We start from the raw sequence: 15,968 nt of genomic DNA on the forward strand, positions 1-15,968 counted from the left end.
TTCAGCTGCCCTGGGTGCTGGCTCTGCTGGCCTGTGCCTCCATGCACTCTGCAGACCAGCACACACCAGACTGACACTGACGTGCACCTCGCACATCTGACACGGCCTGACACACCCATACCCCTTACTGCAGGGTTTTTAAACACACACAAACCTGTGGCCTTCACCCACATGGAAAACCCAGACCGGAAATCCGTGACTCTCATGCACACTTCATACGTCTGCATGCACATTCTGGGGTGAACAAACAGCGCCCCCTAGCTGTGTCAGAGGCCACAGCCTCACATCCTCCCCCCCTGTTCATACCTGTGGGGTTGAACACTTGTTACCCCGTATGGGCGCGAGATAATAAGGCATCCGTATGACCCTGTGACATCCCCGCCCAAAACAACGTTTTCAGTTTCTCCTGCCAATACCTCTAGGGGAAGCCTATCGGGATTACACTCTAACCCTAATTTGGCGACCCCAGGTATCTCAATATTTTCAGGTTCTACGCCCAAAACAGTACATAACACATTCTCTGCTGCAACTGCAGCGCCTCTAGCTGCTGCTGCCAGAACTGCAGCTCCTGCTGCGCAGACTTCGTGGACCCGCCGATCCACAGCAAATCTTCGTAACCCCACCGAGTTACCACCAGAAGCCTTCAATCTTCATGGCCCTGCCGAGCCACAGCAAGACAGTCTTGAGAAAAAAAAAAAATCCAGCCGACTTTGCACAATGCTATGCAGCACACTTTGGGGTATGCCTCAGTTCACACTGCCCGCATTCTCTCCACCATATGTAAAGCTGCAGTAGCATCGTACGCCGTGAAGAAGCAGTGACCAACAAATTCAAACACAAAAGTCTCTTTTAATGTGTTTCTTCGCAGCATTAAAGTCCAATTCACATAAATGCATATAACTTCAGTGGATATTGTCAGTGACCAGTTTACACAAGTTCAAAGCAATACATATCACATGGCTTTAGATTTGCAGTCCCTGAACAGACCAGACTTCCCTTGTCCAGTTTCCCTGGGCGACCGCACGCCATCTCACAGTCACTATATGTCTCCATACACACAGCCTCATATGTTGCAGACACTACACACGCCAGCCCTCCTCTGACTAGTTCTTGTGGGTGTCTTGCATCGAGTCGTACACAGTTCAAGATGTCCTCCGGATAGCAGCCGGGCACCATATCCACCTGTTTGCAATCGTTGCACATGCTAGTCCTCTTTCGGGCACAGGACATCCACTTTCGGGCACAGGACTGTCCACATCCAACTCCTTCGGGCACAGGACATCCACCTCCGGGCACAGGACTGTCCACATCTGACTCCTTCGGGCACAGGACATCCACCTCCGGGCACAGGACTGTCCACATCCGAGACCAGTATCATGGATGACTTGCATCTCTGTGTATGCTGCGGGTGCCAGGCTATTCAGCTGCCCTGGGTGCTGGCTCTGCTGGCCTCCATGCACTCTGCAGACCAGCACACACCAGACTGACACTGACGTGCACCTCGCACATCTGACACGGCCTGACACACCCATACCCCTTATTGCAGGTTTTTTAAACACACAAACCTGTGGCCTTCAGCCACATGGAAAACCCGGACCGGAAATCCGTGACTCTCATGCACACCTATGGACTTCATCCGTCTGCATGCACATTCTGAGGAGAACAAACAGCGCCCCCTAGCTGTATCAGAGGCCACAGCCTCACACCAGAGATATAGAATAAGGAGCACAGTATGTTACCTTCTCACCAGGTCACCAGCTAGATAATAGAGCAACGTGTAAGTGATCTGTCGGGTGATCCCCTCTGGCGCCTCGACGCGTGCTTCGCCCTTTGCTTCTTCTGGGGGCGTGACTAAATGAGATTGGGAGGGTGCATATATAGTGCCTGGCAATTAGCCGTGCCAATAGTGAGAGAGCTGAAGACGTAATAACGGAAGTACAACGGGGGCTCCACAGCGCATGCGGCTGTCAGAATTCTCCATACATAAATACACTTTCTGACATGCGCCAAGAGGAACGCATACTGAACCGCATGCAGATCCCACGCAGGCGCTGTCGGAAGTGTGTGGAGAAGTGACAGCAAGCGCATGCGCACCGCCACCCGGGACTTCAAATACACGATCTGTAAGTTCTAAAATGAATATAGTCCACATAGGGAGGAAACAGACAACGGGGAAACGCAGAGTATGACAATACTGCTAAAAGAGTGCCAACTAAAAAAAAACAAAGTAAAAGTGCCGTGCCGATGCCATCCTTTATAAAATGGGACACCAGTGCAAATGTGCAAAAGTGATGTGATTTAATAATATCCAAAAAAAACATGGATCTCATAGAATACCTCATATTATATCATCCAACACCAATATAATACATAGTATTTATACACTTTATTTATCAAATTATGTGCCGCCTAATTGCAAAAACTCATTAAAGAGCTTTGCAATAATAAAACTACATATAAAATATGTGATAGGCAAATCCCCCACATTGGGAGACCATTCATGAAGATAAAGATAAATAGTGAACATTGGTGCTAATGATAATAATTTCATTATAGTGCATAGCTATCAGTAATTAAAAAAACCGTATACATCATATCCAGGTACAAATCCTCAGTATTACATCTTTGTAATGTCCCCTATTATATTGTTTACGGTTTCTTTTTTCCTTTTACATTAATCTACGTTTGTTCTCCTTGATATCCTTATATCTTCTTTATTTCTGAACTTGATGTATTCCAAGACTTGATCTATCTCCGGAGAAAAAAAACGTCAGTCTCCAACAAATCCCATGACATGGTCACAGATAAACACGATAAAATGCCAGGTAATAGTAACTAGATTAATAATGAAAACATAAAATTAGAGCAAGTATAAAAATAAGGACCATTAAATGTCCTATCAATACCCAAAATAAAAAAACAAAAATAACCCTTAAAAAAGATACCTACTAAACCAAGAACTATTCCCAAATATAGAGAATGTATATAGATATATAATAATACCCAGCAAACTAGATCTTATAGAAACACAGAGAACCACAAAGTTTCATTGAGGCCATTCGGACTCAGGGTTCCCAAACGATAAATCCATCTACTTTCAACCTGAGCCAATACTTTGGCTAGATCACCCCCTCTAGAACCCAAACAGACCTGGTCGATAGCTTTAACTACCAGGCCCCTAGCATTACAATTATGATGGGCTTTAAAATGTCTAGGGAGGGGTTTAAGAGAGGACTCGTCCTCACTAGTTTTGGCCTTTTCAATATCACGGATGTGCTCTCATGTTCTTACCTTCAATTCCCTTGTGGTAAGGCCAATATATACCTTTCCACAAGGACAGTGTGCATGATATATAACCCCACAGGAATTACAGCTAAGATATTTCCAAATGTGAAAAACACGAAATCCATCAAAATTGCAGAAGGTCGTAGATTTAACATTGTTGAGACAGCCCTTACAAAGGCCACAGGGAAAGAAGCCGGGCGATCCAGACACTGAATTTAAACTATTTTTGCCCGGATCATAATGACGTTGGACCAAAATGTCCTTCAAATTTGCTGATCTTTTAGGCACAAAAGATGGTTGTGTGGGAAGAACCTGACGTAACACCGGATCTACTCTCAAAACCTCCCAATGTTTATTGATAATGGTCTTAAGATGATTTCATTGGTTATTATATGTCATAATAAACCGTATAGAATTTGAACTGTCCAAATTTTTAGGAGTTGGAGGACCATATAGCAATTGGTCACGACTGGTTTTCGAGGCCCTCAAGTATCCTTTCCTAGTCATGCTTTTACTATACCTTCTTTCAATGAATCTTCTCGTAAGATCCACTGCCTACTTTTCAAAATTATCATCATTTGAACAAATTCTCTTCGCACGAAGAAATTGTCCCACCGGGATTTCACGGATTGTAGAGTGGGGTGAGAGGAATTGGCCAGTAAGAACGAGTTAGTGGATGTGGGTTTTCTAAACACACCTGTACTTAGCTGACCATCCAAACCCACTGACATCTTAATGTCCAAAAAGTCAATCTCCCTACCAAATTTGAAAGATAACCTGATGTTCTGATTGTTATCATTTAGATGTTGAATTAAGTTGTCAAGACCAGAAGAGGGCCATCCCAAAAGAAAAGGATGTCATCAATATACCTCATCCAGTTGTGAACATTGTTCACCTCCTGGATGAGGTCATTCTGGAATATCTCCCTCTTCCATGCCCCCAGAAACAGGTTAGCATACGAGGGGGCACATGAGGCCCCCATCACTGTGCCCTGCAACTGGAGGAAGGTATAATGATTAAAGGTAAAGGCATTGTGGGTTAGGAGAAACTCCAAAAGAGTCAAAATCAACTCCACAAAGGCCATCCAGAGAACTAGAATGGAGAAAAAATTGTACCGCTCTTAAACCATCCTGATGGCGGATGGAAGTGTAGAGTGACTCTACATCAGCAGTCACAATGATCATGTCATCGTCCACATATAATTGGTCTAGCCTTTGTAATGCTGAGGTGGTATCTCTAATATAGGAAGGTAGGGTGGTGACCAGTGGTTTCAAGAAGTAATCTACAATGTCCGAAATTAATTCACAAGATCCATTAATACCTGCCACGATGGGACGACCGGGAGGGGCCAATGGATCCTTGTGCATTTTTGGAATCAGGTAGAAAGTGGGCAACTTGGGGTTACTGTCCCGAATGTGATCCACCAGTTTTTTAGAAACAATGCCCTGTAGAAATGCCTTCTCCATTATGTCGATCAACAAATTCTGAAAGGAAGATACAGGGTTAAAAAATAATCTGCAATAGCATTTAGGATCACTTAGTAATTTATTGGCCTGATGTTCATATTGATGAGTAGGCCAAATGACCAAATTACCAAAATATATATATATATATATATATATATATATATATATATATATATATATATATATATATATATAAAAAACACCAGATAATATCCCTTACAAAGCCATGAAGGTACTACCATAACTGAATACCGAAAAAACACCTTCGCACTAGACCAAGAAGTAATAGAAATATGTAAACTTTATTGAAAAACACATAAAAACTGGGCAGTAACCACAAGTGCAACAGCAAAGGTGGGACCCCCACAGGGGCAACCTCTATATAAAGAATATATATACAGCAGTAACATGAGAATGGTATATAACCAGAACACTTAATAAGTGCAATTGGGAAGCAATAAGTCATAAAACATGTAAGAGAATCAAGATGAATAATCAACATAATCTTCACACATGAGTATTATAAATGGCATCCACATTGCATTGATAACGATATATAACATCAGCTGAACATCCTAACAGAAAACATGTAAATACTGCATAGATGTAAGTTGAAGGTATAGTTACCAAGAGGGAGACCACGGGGACCCACCCACACCCACAATCAAAATGATTATAACGTCATCAAATGCTAATGACATCATCAAAATGATTATGACCACCATATGATTATGACATCATCAGTTGATTATGACAGCATCAAAATGATTATGACATAAAATGATTGTGACATCATCAAAATGATTGACATCATGAAAATGATTATGAAATGAAAGTAAGTGTTTTTTGGTTATGCACCAGTTCAGACTAGATTGCAGTTCAGTCAGTTTTCCTATATTTACTATGTACTATTTTTCTCTGACTTGAACGCCCCGTCCTTCACCATGTTGTGATTTTAATTACATCCAAACACAGTTGGTTCCGACCTTCCTATAAATGCAGGCTTTACCATGTTATTAGCCAGAGGTAAGTGTTCACACTAGGCAGACAGGTCAGGTATCCACCCGATCTGAAATTACCTTGACGTTTGGTGGATGGGCTCACAATTTTTGGCCAAATCTTGTGCTAAGCATCTCATGTGTTTTTTCATAGATTTCACAAGCCATTATGCTATTCATATTTCATGCATCGCACATTTCCTTGCTTTAGTACAGTAAAATTGAGTGCAGCCATTGATCTATTTGCTATATCATCTAAATGATTGACATCATGAAAATGATTATGAAATGATTATGATATCATCAAAATGATTATGACATTATCAAATGAATGTGACATTATCAAATAATTATGACATCAGCAGTTGATTAAGACATCATTAAATGGTTGACATCATCAAAATGATTATGACATATGATTATGACATCATCAAAATGATTAACATGATCAGTTGATTTTTACGTCAATCATTTTGATATAATCATATTGATGATATCATCAAATGATTATGACATCATCAAAATGATTATGACATTATCTGTTGATTGTGACATATACAAATTGATTATGACATTATTAGTAGATTATCACAATATCAAAATGAATATGACATCAAATGATTATGACATCAACAAAATGATTATGACATCATGAAATTATGACATCAATTGATTATTATTATTATTATTATTATTTATATAGCACCATTGATTCCATGGTGCTGTACATGAGAAGGGGTTACATACAGGTTACAGATATCACTTACAGTAGACAAACTTACAATGACACACTGATACAGAGGGGCGAGGACCCTGCCCTTGCGGGCTTACATTCTACAGGATTATGGGGAAGGAGACAGTAGGTTGGGGGTTGCGGGAGCTCCGGTGTTGGTGAGGCGGTAGCTTCGGTAGTGATGAGGAGGCAGCGAGGTCAGTGCAGGCTGTAGGCTTTCCTGAAGAGATGAGTTTTCAGGTTCCGTCTGAAGGATCCGACTGTGGTTGATAGTCGGACGTGTTGGGGCAGAGAGTTCCAGAGGATGGGGGATATTCGGGAGAAGTCTTGGAGGTGATTGGATGAGGAGCGAATAAGTGTGGAGGAGAGAAGGAGGTCTTGGGAGGACCGGAGATTACGTGAGGAAGATATCGGGAGATTAGTTCAGAGATATATGGAGGAGACAGGTTATGGATGGCTTTGTAGGTCAGTATTAGTAATTTGAACTGGATACGCTGAGGGAATGGGAGCCAGTGAAGAGATTTGCAGAGGGGGGAAGCGGAGGAGTAGCGAGGAGAGAGATGGATTACTCGGGCAGCAGAGTTAAGGATGGACTGGAGAGGTGCAAGGGTGTTAGCAGGGAGGCCGCAGAAAAGGATGTTGCAGTAGTCAAGGCGGGAGATGATGAGGGCATGCACAAGCATTTTAGTAGATTGAGGGTTGAGGAAAGGACAGATGCTGGAGGCGACATGAGGTGGAAAGAGTTTGGATGTGCGGTTTGAAGGACAGGGCAGAGTCGAAGGTTACTCTGAGGCAGCAGACTTCGGGTACGGGGGAAAGCATGATGTCGTTGATTGCGATAGATAGGTCAGGTAAGGAAGATTTGTGGGATGGAGGAAAGATGATGAGCTCAGATTTGTCCACATTGAGTTTGAGGAAGCGAGAGGAGAAGAAGGAGGATATGGCTGATAGGCACTCTGGGATTCTGGACAGCAGAGCGGTGATGTCTGGGCCAGAGAAGTAGATTTGAGTGTCATCAGCATAGAGGTGGTACTGAAATCCATGAGACTTTATGAGTTGTCCCAAGCCAAGTGTATAGATTGAGAAGAGTAGGGGTCCTAGAACAGAGCCTTGGGGGACTCCAACAGAGAGAGGGTGGGATGAGGAGGTATTGTGGGAGTGGGAGACGCTGAATGTGCGGTTGGAAAGGTACGAGGCGATCCAGGATAGGGCGAGGTCTTTGATGCCAAAGGAGGAGAGGATCTGTAGTAGGAGGCAGTGGTCAACTGTGTCAAAAGTAGAGGACAGGTCTAGAAGGAGGAGCACAGAGTATTGTCCAGTAGCTTTGGCGGTAAGTAGGTCGTTAGTGATTTTGGTCAGGGCAGTCTCAGTTGAGTGATGGGGGCGGAAACCAGATTGTATATTGTCGAACAACAAGTTAGATGAGAAGTGGGAGGAGAGTTCAGCATGGACGTGCTGCTCCAGGAGTATGGAAGCGAATGGGAGCAGCGATATTGGGCGATAGCTGGACATAGCAGTTGGATCGAGGGTTGGCTTTTTAAGGATAGGCGTTAGTGATAGGTTGAAGAGGTGGGTTAGGGATGGGATAAGTGGTGGTGAGGTTGGGGAGGAGGTGGGATGGGATGGGGTCGAGCGCACAGGTGGTGAGGTGTGATCTGGAGAGCAGACAATTGAGCCCCCCCTTCAGTGATGTTGGATAGGGAGGTTATGGGGTTTGGGCATTGGTCTGGTATACAAAGGGGTTGTGGTGGTTAAAAATAAGATCGACCAGACAAGGCAAGTCTTTATTGTTCAAAGTGTGTGGCAAAGTCCTCAGCAGAGATGAGGGAGGTTGGAGGGGCAGTGGGGGGCGGAGGAGGGAGTTAAAGGTTTTGAATAACTGTTTGGGGTTGTAGGATAGGGAAGATACGAGGGTTGTGAAGTAGGCCTGTTTAGCAGAGGTGAGTGCAGATTTAAAAACGAGCGTTGCTTGTTTGAATACAGTGAAGTCATGTTGCGAGTGTGTTTTCTTCCAACGCCGCTCCGCAACCCTGGACACTTGCCGGAGCTTTTTGGTGGTGTTATTGTGCCAAGGTTGTCTATTGATACGTCGCACTCTGCCATGGACGAGAGGGGCAACCGTGTCAATAGCTGATGCGAGAGTGGCATTGTAGAAAGCAGTGGCAGTGTCTGTGTCGTGGAGTGAGGATATGGATGCTAGTGGTAGGATGGAGTCAGAGAGTGTGTGGGTGTCTAGGTGTGCAAGGTTTCTGCGTGGGTGCGCATGTTGCTGGACATGGATGACCGGTGAGGAGGACAGGGATGAGAAGGTGAGCAGATGGTGGTCGGATAGAGGGAGGGGGGAGGTGGTGAAGTTAGATAGAGAGCAGAGATGGGTGAATACCAGGTCTAGTGTATGCCCGTCTGTGTGGGTGGCTGCGGAGGACCATTAAGTCCAAAGGATGAGGTAAGGGACAGAAGTTTGGAGGCTGTTGACTGAAGGATGTCAATGGGGATGTTGAAGTCACCCATGATGATGGTGGGAATGTCAGCAGAGAGAAAGTGAAGAAGCCAGGTGGAGAATTGGTCAATAAAGGCAGTGGCCGTGCCTGGAGGTCGGTATATGACGGCCACTTGGAGGTTGGAGGGAGAGTAGATGCGGACAGAATGGACTTCAAAAGAGGGGAAGATAAGGGAGGGAAGAGGCGGGATTGGGTTAAAGATGCAGTTAGGAGAAAGGAGAAGACCCACTCCTCCACCATGTTTGTTGCCGGGTCGAGGAGTGTGGGTGAAGTGGAGGCCTCCGTAACACAATGCAGCAGGGGAGGCGGTGTCAGAGGGTGTTGGCCATGTTTCTGTGAGGCCAAGGAAGGCAAGATTGCGGGAGAGAAAAAGGTCGTGAATCACATGAAGCTTATTGCAGATTGAGCGGGCATTCCAGAGTGCTCCAGAGAGAGGGAGCAGGGGGGTAGGCATCAGGGGCACGGGTTTTATGTTGGAAAGATTGCAGTAGTTCATGTTGGATAGGGAGCGATAGGAGGGAGTAGTAATGGGAGGTATGAGCTGTGTGGGTCCAGGGATGGGAGATATGTCTCCAGCAGTGAGGAGAAGCAGATAGAGAGTGAGAGAGAGCAGGTGGGAGAAAGAGTGGCCAACTTGTTTTATGTGTTCTTAGGACAGATTTGAGGTTGAGGAGCAGGTTGGCAGAGGAGAACAGGTGGGGAGGTAAGAGGGAAGGGGAGATGACTACTAGGTTAGAGAGTGCTGGGATTTGTGATAGCGAAGGAAAGAGAGGACTAGTGGAGCACACATTGTAGGGGCGTATGTAAACATGGTGAAAGAGTAAGATGGGTTAATAGAAAAGCTAGATCCAAGTAATAAGAAGTGCTTACTCAGCAGACATACCCAGAAGAAACAGATCATAGAGTGGAGTCCTGATTCCTGCCGTGACTAACTGCCGTTGAAATAACTGCGGCGTCTGTATGCTTAGCTGCCGTGATGCTTTGCTGCAGGGATGCGCGTGCCTGACCCCACACGCGTGTCCCCCTTAAGATGCTACTAAATTTATAGGACTGACTAAAGGATCAGGTGAGAGGGATTGTGGATCCTTATTTAGGATAAATTAGCAATTGGCCAACACCCCCGGGGAGGTTACATGATCAAAGGCACTGAGCCTGGCTGCAAACATATGCTCTAACACCTTGACCAAGATTATATCTCCTGTGACCCCAGCATAGATGGACAGCAGTAAGTAATACAATGCATCAAATGAATTTAGCAAACATTCAACAGGCACATTAAAGGCAAGGTTGCAGGATGATAGGCGGCAGATAACGGCGAGTAGCGATTATGACATCATCAGTTGATTATGACATCATGAAAATGATTATATCATCAAAATGAATATGACATCATCAAAATGACTGACATCATCAAATGATTGTTACATCATCAAAATAATTCTGACATCAAATAACTGTGACATCATCGAAATGATTGACATCAAATGATTGTGACATCAAAATGATTGACATCATCAAAATGATTATGACATCAAAATAATTATGACATCATCAAAATGATTATGACATCATCAAATAATTGTGAGATCATCGAAATGATTATGACATCAGTTGATTATGACATCATCAAAATGATTATGACATCAAATGATTGTGACATCAAAATGATTGACATCAAATTGATTATGACATATGATTATGACATTATCAAAATGATTGACATCAGTTGATTATGACATCATCGAAATGATTATAACATCATCAAAATGATTTACATCATCAAGAGATTGTGACATCATCACATGATTATGACATCATCAAAATGATTATGACATCATCAAAATAATTATGAAAACATCAGTTGATTAAGACGTCATGAAAATGATTGACATCATCGAATGATTGTGACATCATCAGTTGATTATGACATCATCAAAATGATTATGACAACATCTGATGATTATGACATCAAAATGATTGACATCATCTGATTGTGACACCATCAAAATGATTGACATTATCAGTTTATTATGACATCATCAGTTGATTGATATCATCAGTTGATTGACATCATCAGATGATTGTGATATCAAAATGATTATGACATCAGTTGATTATGACATCATTAAAATGAATATGACATCAAAATGATTACGACATCATCAAAATGAATATGACATCATCAAATAATTGCGACATTATCAAAATGATTATGACATATGATTATGACATCATGAAATGATTATGACATCATCAAATTATTAATGACAACATCAAATGATTGTGGCATCATCAAAATGATTATGACATCTTCAGTTGATTATGACATGGAATGATTATGACATCATCAAAATGAATATGACATCATCAAAATGATTGCAAGATCATCAAATGCTTATGGCATCATCAAAATGATTATCACAACATCAGTTCATTATGACATCAAAATGATTGACATCATCAAATGATTGTGACATCATAAAAATAATTATGGCATAATCAAATGATTATGACATCATCAGTTGATTATGACATCATGAAATTATTATATCAGTTGATTATGACATCATCAAATGATTATATTAGTTGATTATGACATCATCAAAATGATTATGATATTAGTTGATTATGACATCATCAAAATGAATATGACATCAGCAAAATGAATATGACAACAAAATGATTACGACATCATCAAAATCAATATGACATCATGAAATGATTATGGCATCATCAAAATGATTATGACATTATCAAATGATTGTGACATCATCAAAATAATTCTGACATCAAATAACTGACATCATCGAAATGATTGACATCAAATGATTGTGACAATCATTTTAATGATGTCATTTTGATGATGTCATATGATTATGACATCAACTGACGATATTATGACATCAAAACGATTGACATCAAATGATTGTGACATCATCAAAATAATGAACATCATCAAAATGATTATGACATCATCAAAATGATTATAACATCATCAAAATGATTGACATCATCAAGAGATTGTGACATCATCAAAATGATTGACATCAGTTGATTGTGACATCAAAATGATTATGACATCATGAAATGATTATGACATCACCAAAATAATTATGAAAACATCAGTTGATTAAGACAACATCAGTTGATTAAGACGTCATGAAAATGATTGACATCATCAAATGATTGTGACATCATCAGTTGGTTATGACATCATCAAAATGATTAAGACATCATCTGATTGTGACATCAAAATGATTGACATTATCAGTTTATTATGACATCATCAGTTGATTATGACATCATCAGATGATTATGATATCAAAATGATTATGACATAATCAGTTCATTATGACATCATTAAAATGAATATGACATCAAAATGATTACGACATCATCAGAATTAATGACATCAAATAATTGCGACATCATCAAAATGATTATGACATATGATTATGACATCAAGAAATGATTATGACATAATCAACTGATGTTGTCATTAATAATTTGATGATGTCATAATTATTTCTTCATGTCATAATCATATGTCATAATCATTTTGATGATGTCGCAATTATTTGATGATGTCATAAGCAACTGATGTCATAATCATTTTGATGACGTCTTAATCAACTGAAAATGTCAATCATTTTGATGATGCCACAATCATTTGATGATGTCATAATCATTTTGATGATGTAATAATCAACTGATGTCATAATGACATCATCAAATGATTGTGGCATCATCAAAATGATTGACATTTTCAGTTGATTATGACATCATCAAAATGATTATGACATCTTCAGTTGATTATGACATGGAATGATTATGACATCACCAAAATGAATATGACATCATCAAAATGATTGCAAGATCATCAAATGCTTATGGCATCATCAAAATGATTATGACAACATCAGTTCATTATGACATCATCAAAATGATTATGACATCTTCAGTTGATTATGACATGGAATGATTATGACATCACCAAAATGAATATGACATCATCAAAATGATTGCAAGATCATCAAATGCTTATGGCATCATCAAAATGATTATGACAACATCAGTTCATTATGACATCATCAAAATGATTGACATCATCAAATGATTGTGACATAAAAATAATTATGGCATAATCAAATGATTATGACATCATCAGTTGATTATGACATGAAATTATTATGATATCAGTTGATTATGACATCATGAAATGATTATGACATCATGAAATGATTATGACATCATCAAAATGATTATGATATTAGTTGATTATGACATCATCAAAATGAATATGACATCAGCAAAATGAATATGACAACAAAATGATTACGACATCATCAGAATGAATGACATCATCAAATAATTGCGACATCATCAAAATGATTATGACATATGATTATGACATCAAGAAATGATTATGACATAATCAACTGATGTTGTCATTAATAATTTGATGATGTCATAATCATTTCTTGATGTCATAATCATATGTCATAATCATTATGATGATGTCGCAATTATTTGATGATGTCATAAGCAACTGATGTCATAATCATTTTGATGACGTCTTAATCAACTGATGTTGTCATTAATAATTTGATGAAGACGTCATCAAAATGATTATGACATCAGTTGATTATTACATCATCAAAATGATTATGACATCATCAAATGATTGTGGCATCATCAAAATGATTGACATTTTCAGTTGATTATGACATCATCAAAATGATTATGACATCTTCAGTTGATTATGACATGGAATGATTATGACATCACCAAAATGAATATGACATCATCAAAATGATTGCAAGATCATCAAATGCTTATGGCATCATCAAAATGATTATGACAACATCAGTTCATTATGACATCATCAAACTGATTATGACATCTTCAGTTGATTATGACATGGAATGATTATGACATCACCAAAATGAATATGACATCATCAAAATGATTGCAAGATCATCAAATGCTTATGGCATCATCAAAATGATTATGACAACATCAGTTCATTATGACATCATCAAAATGATTGACATCATCAAAATGATTGACATCATCAAATGATTGTGACATAAAAATAATTATGGCATAATCAAATGATTATGACATCATCAGTTGATTATGACATGAAATTATTATATCAGTTGATTATGACATCATGAAATGATTATGGCATCATCAAAATGATTATGACATTATCAAAATGATTATAACATCATCAAAATGATTATGACATCATCAAAATGATTATAACATCATCAAAATGATTGACATCATCAAGAGATTGTGACATCATCAAAATGATTATGACATCAGTTGATTGTGACATCAAAATGATTATGACATCATGAAATGATTATGACATCATCAAAATAATTATGAAAACATCAGTTGATTAAGACAACATCAGTTGATTAAGACGTCATGAAAATGATTGACATCATCAAATGATTGTGACATCATCAGTTGATTATGACATCATCAAAATGACTATGACATCTGATGATTATGACATCATCAAAATGATTATGACATCATCTGATTGTGACATCAAAATAATTCTGACATCAAATAACTGACATCATCGAAATGATTGACATTATCAGTTTACTATGACATCATCAGTTGATTATGACATCATCAGATGAGGATATCAAAATGATTATGACATAATCAGTTGATTATGACATCATTAAAATGAATATGACATCAAAATGATTACGACATCATCAGAATGAATGGCATCATCAAATAATTGCGACATCATCAAAATGATTATGACATATGATTATGACATCAAGAAATGATTATGACATAATCAACTGATGTCATTAATAATTTGATGATGTCATAATCAACTGATGTCATAATCATTTTGATGACGTATTAATCAACTGATGTTGTCATTAATAATTTGATGAAGACGTCATCAAAATGATTATGACATCAGTTGATTATTACATCATCAAAATGATTATGACATCATCAAATGATTGTGGCATCATCAAAATGATTGACATTTTCAGTTGATTATGACATCATCAAAATAATTATGACATCATCAGTTGATTGTGACATGGAATGATTATGACATCATCAAAATGAATATGACATCATCAAAATGATTGCAAGATCTTCAAATGCTTATGGCATCATCAAAATGATTATGACAACATCAGTTCATTATGACATCATCAAAATGATTGACATCAAATGATTGTGACGTCATAAAAATAATTATGGCATAATCAAATGATTATGACATCATCAGTTGATTATGACGTCATGAAATGATTATGATATGAGTTGATTATGACATCATCAAAATGAATATGACATAATCAAGATTATTACGACATCATCTTAATTATTATAATGTTATCAAATACTTATGACGTCATCAAAATGATTATGACATCATCAAAATGATTATGACCACCATGATTGTGACATCATCAAAATGATTATGACATCATCACATAATTGTGACATCATTGATATGATTATGACATCATCAGTTGATTATGACATCAAATAATTGTGACATCATCAAAATGATTGACATAAAAATGATTATGACATCATTATGACATCTTCAAAATGATTATGACATCATCAGTTGATTATGACATCAAAATGATTATAACATCATCAATATGAGTATGACATCATCATTTGATTATGACATTATCACTTGATTATGACATCATCAAAATGAATATGACATCATGAAATGATTATGGAATCATCAAAATAATGTTGACATCATCAAATAATTGTGACATCATCGAAATGACTGACATTAAAATGATTATGACATATGATTATGACATCATCAAAATAATTCACATCAAATGATTGTGACATCATCAATTTGATTGATATAATCAAAATGATTATGACATGATTCAGTTGATTATGAAATCATTAAATTACAATGATAACATCAGTTGATTATGACATCATG

This window comes from Ranitomeya variabilis, chromosome 5 (assembly GCF_051348905.1).
Source record: "Ranitomeya variabilis isolate aRanVar5 chromosome 5, aRanVar5.hap1, whole genome shotgun sequence".
In the NCBI taxonomy this organism is placed as follows: domain Eukaryota; kingdom Metazoa; phylum Chordata; class Amphibia; order Anura; family Dendrobatidae; genus Ranitomeya; species Ranitomeya variabilis.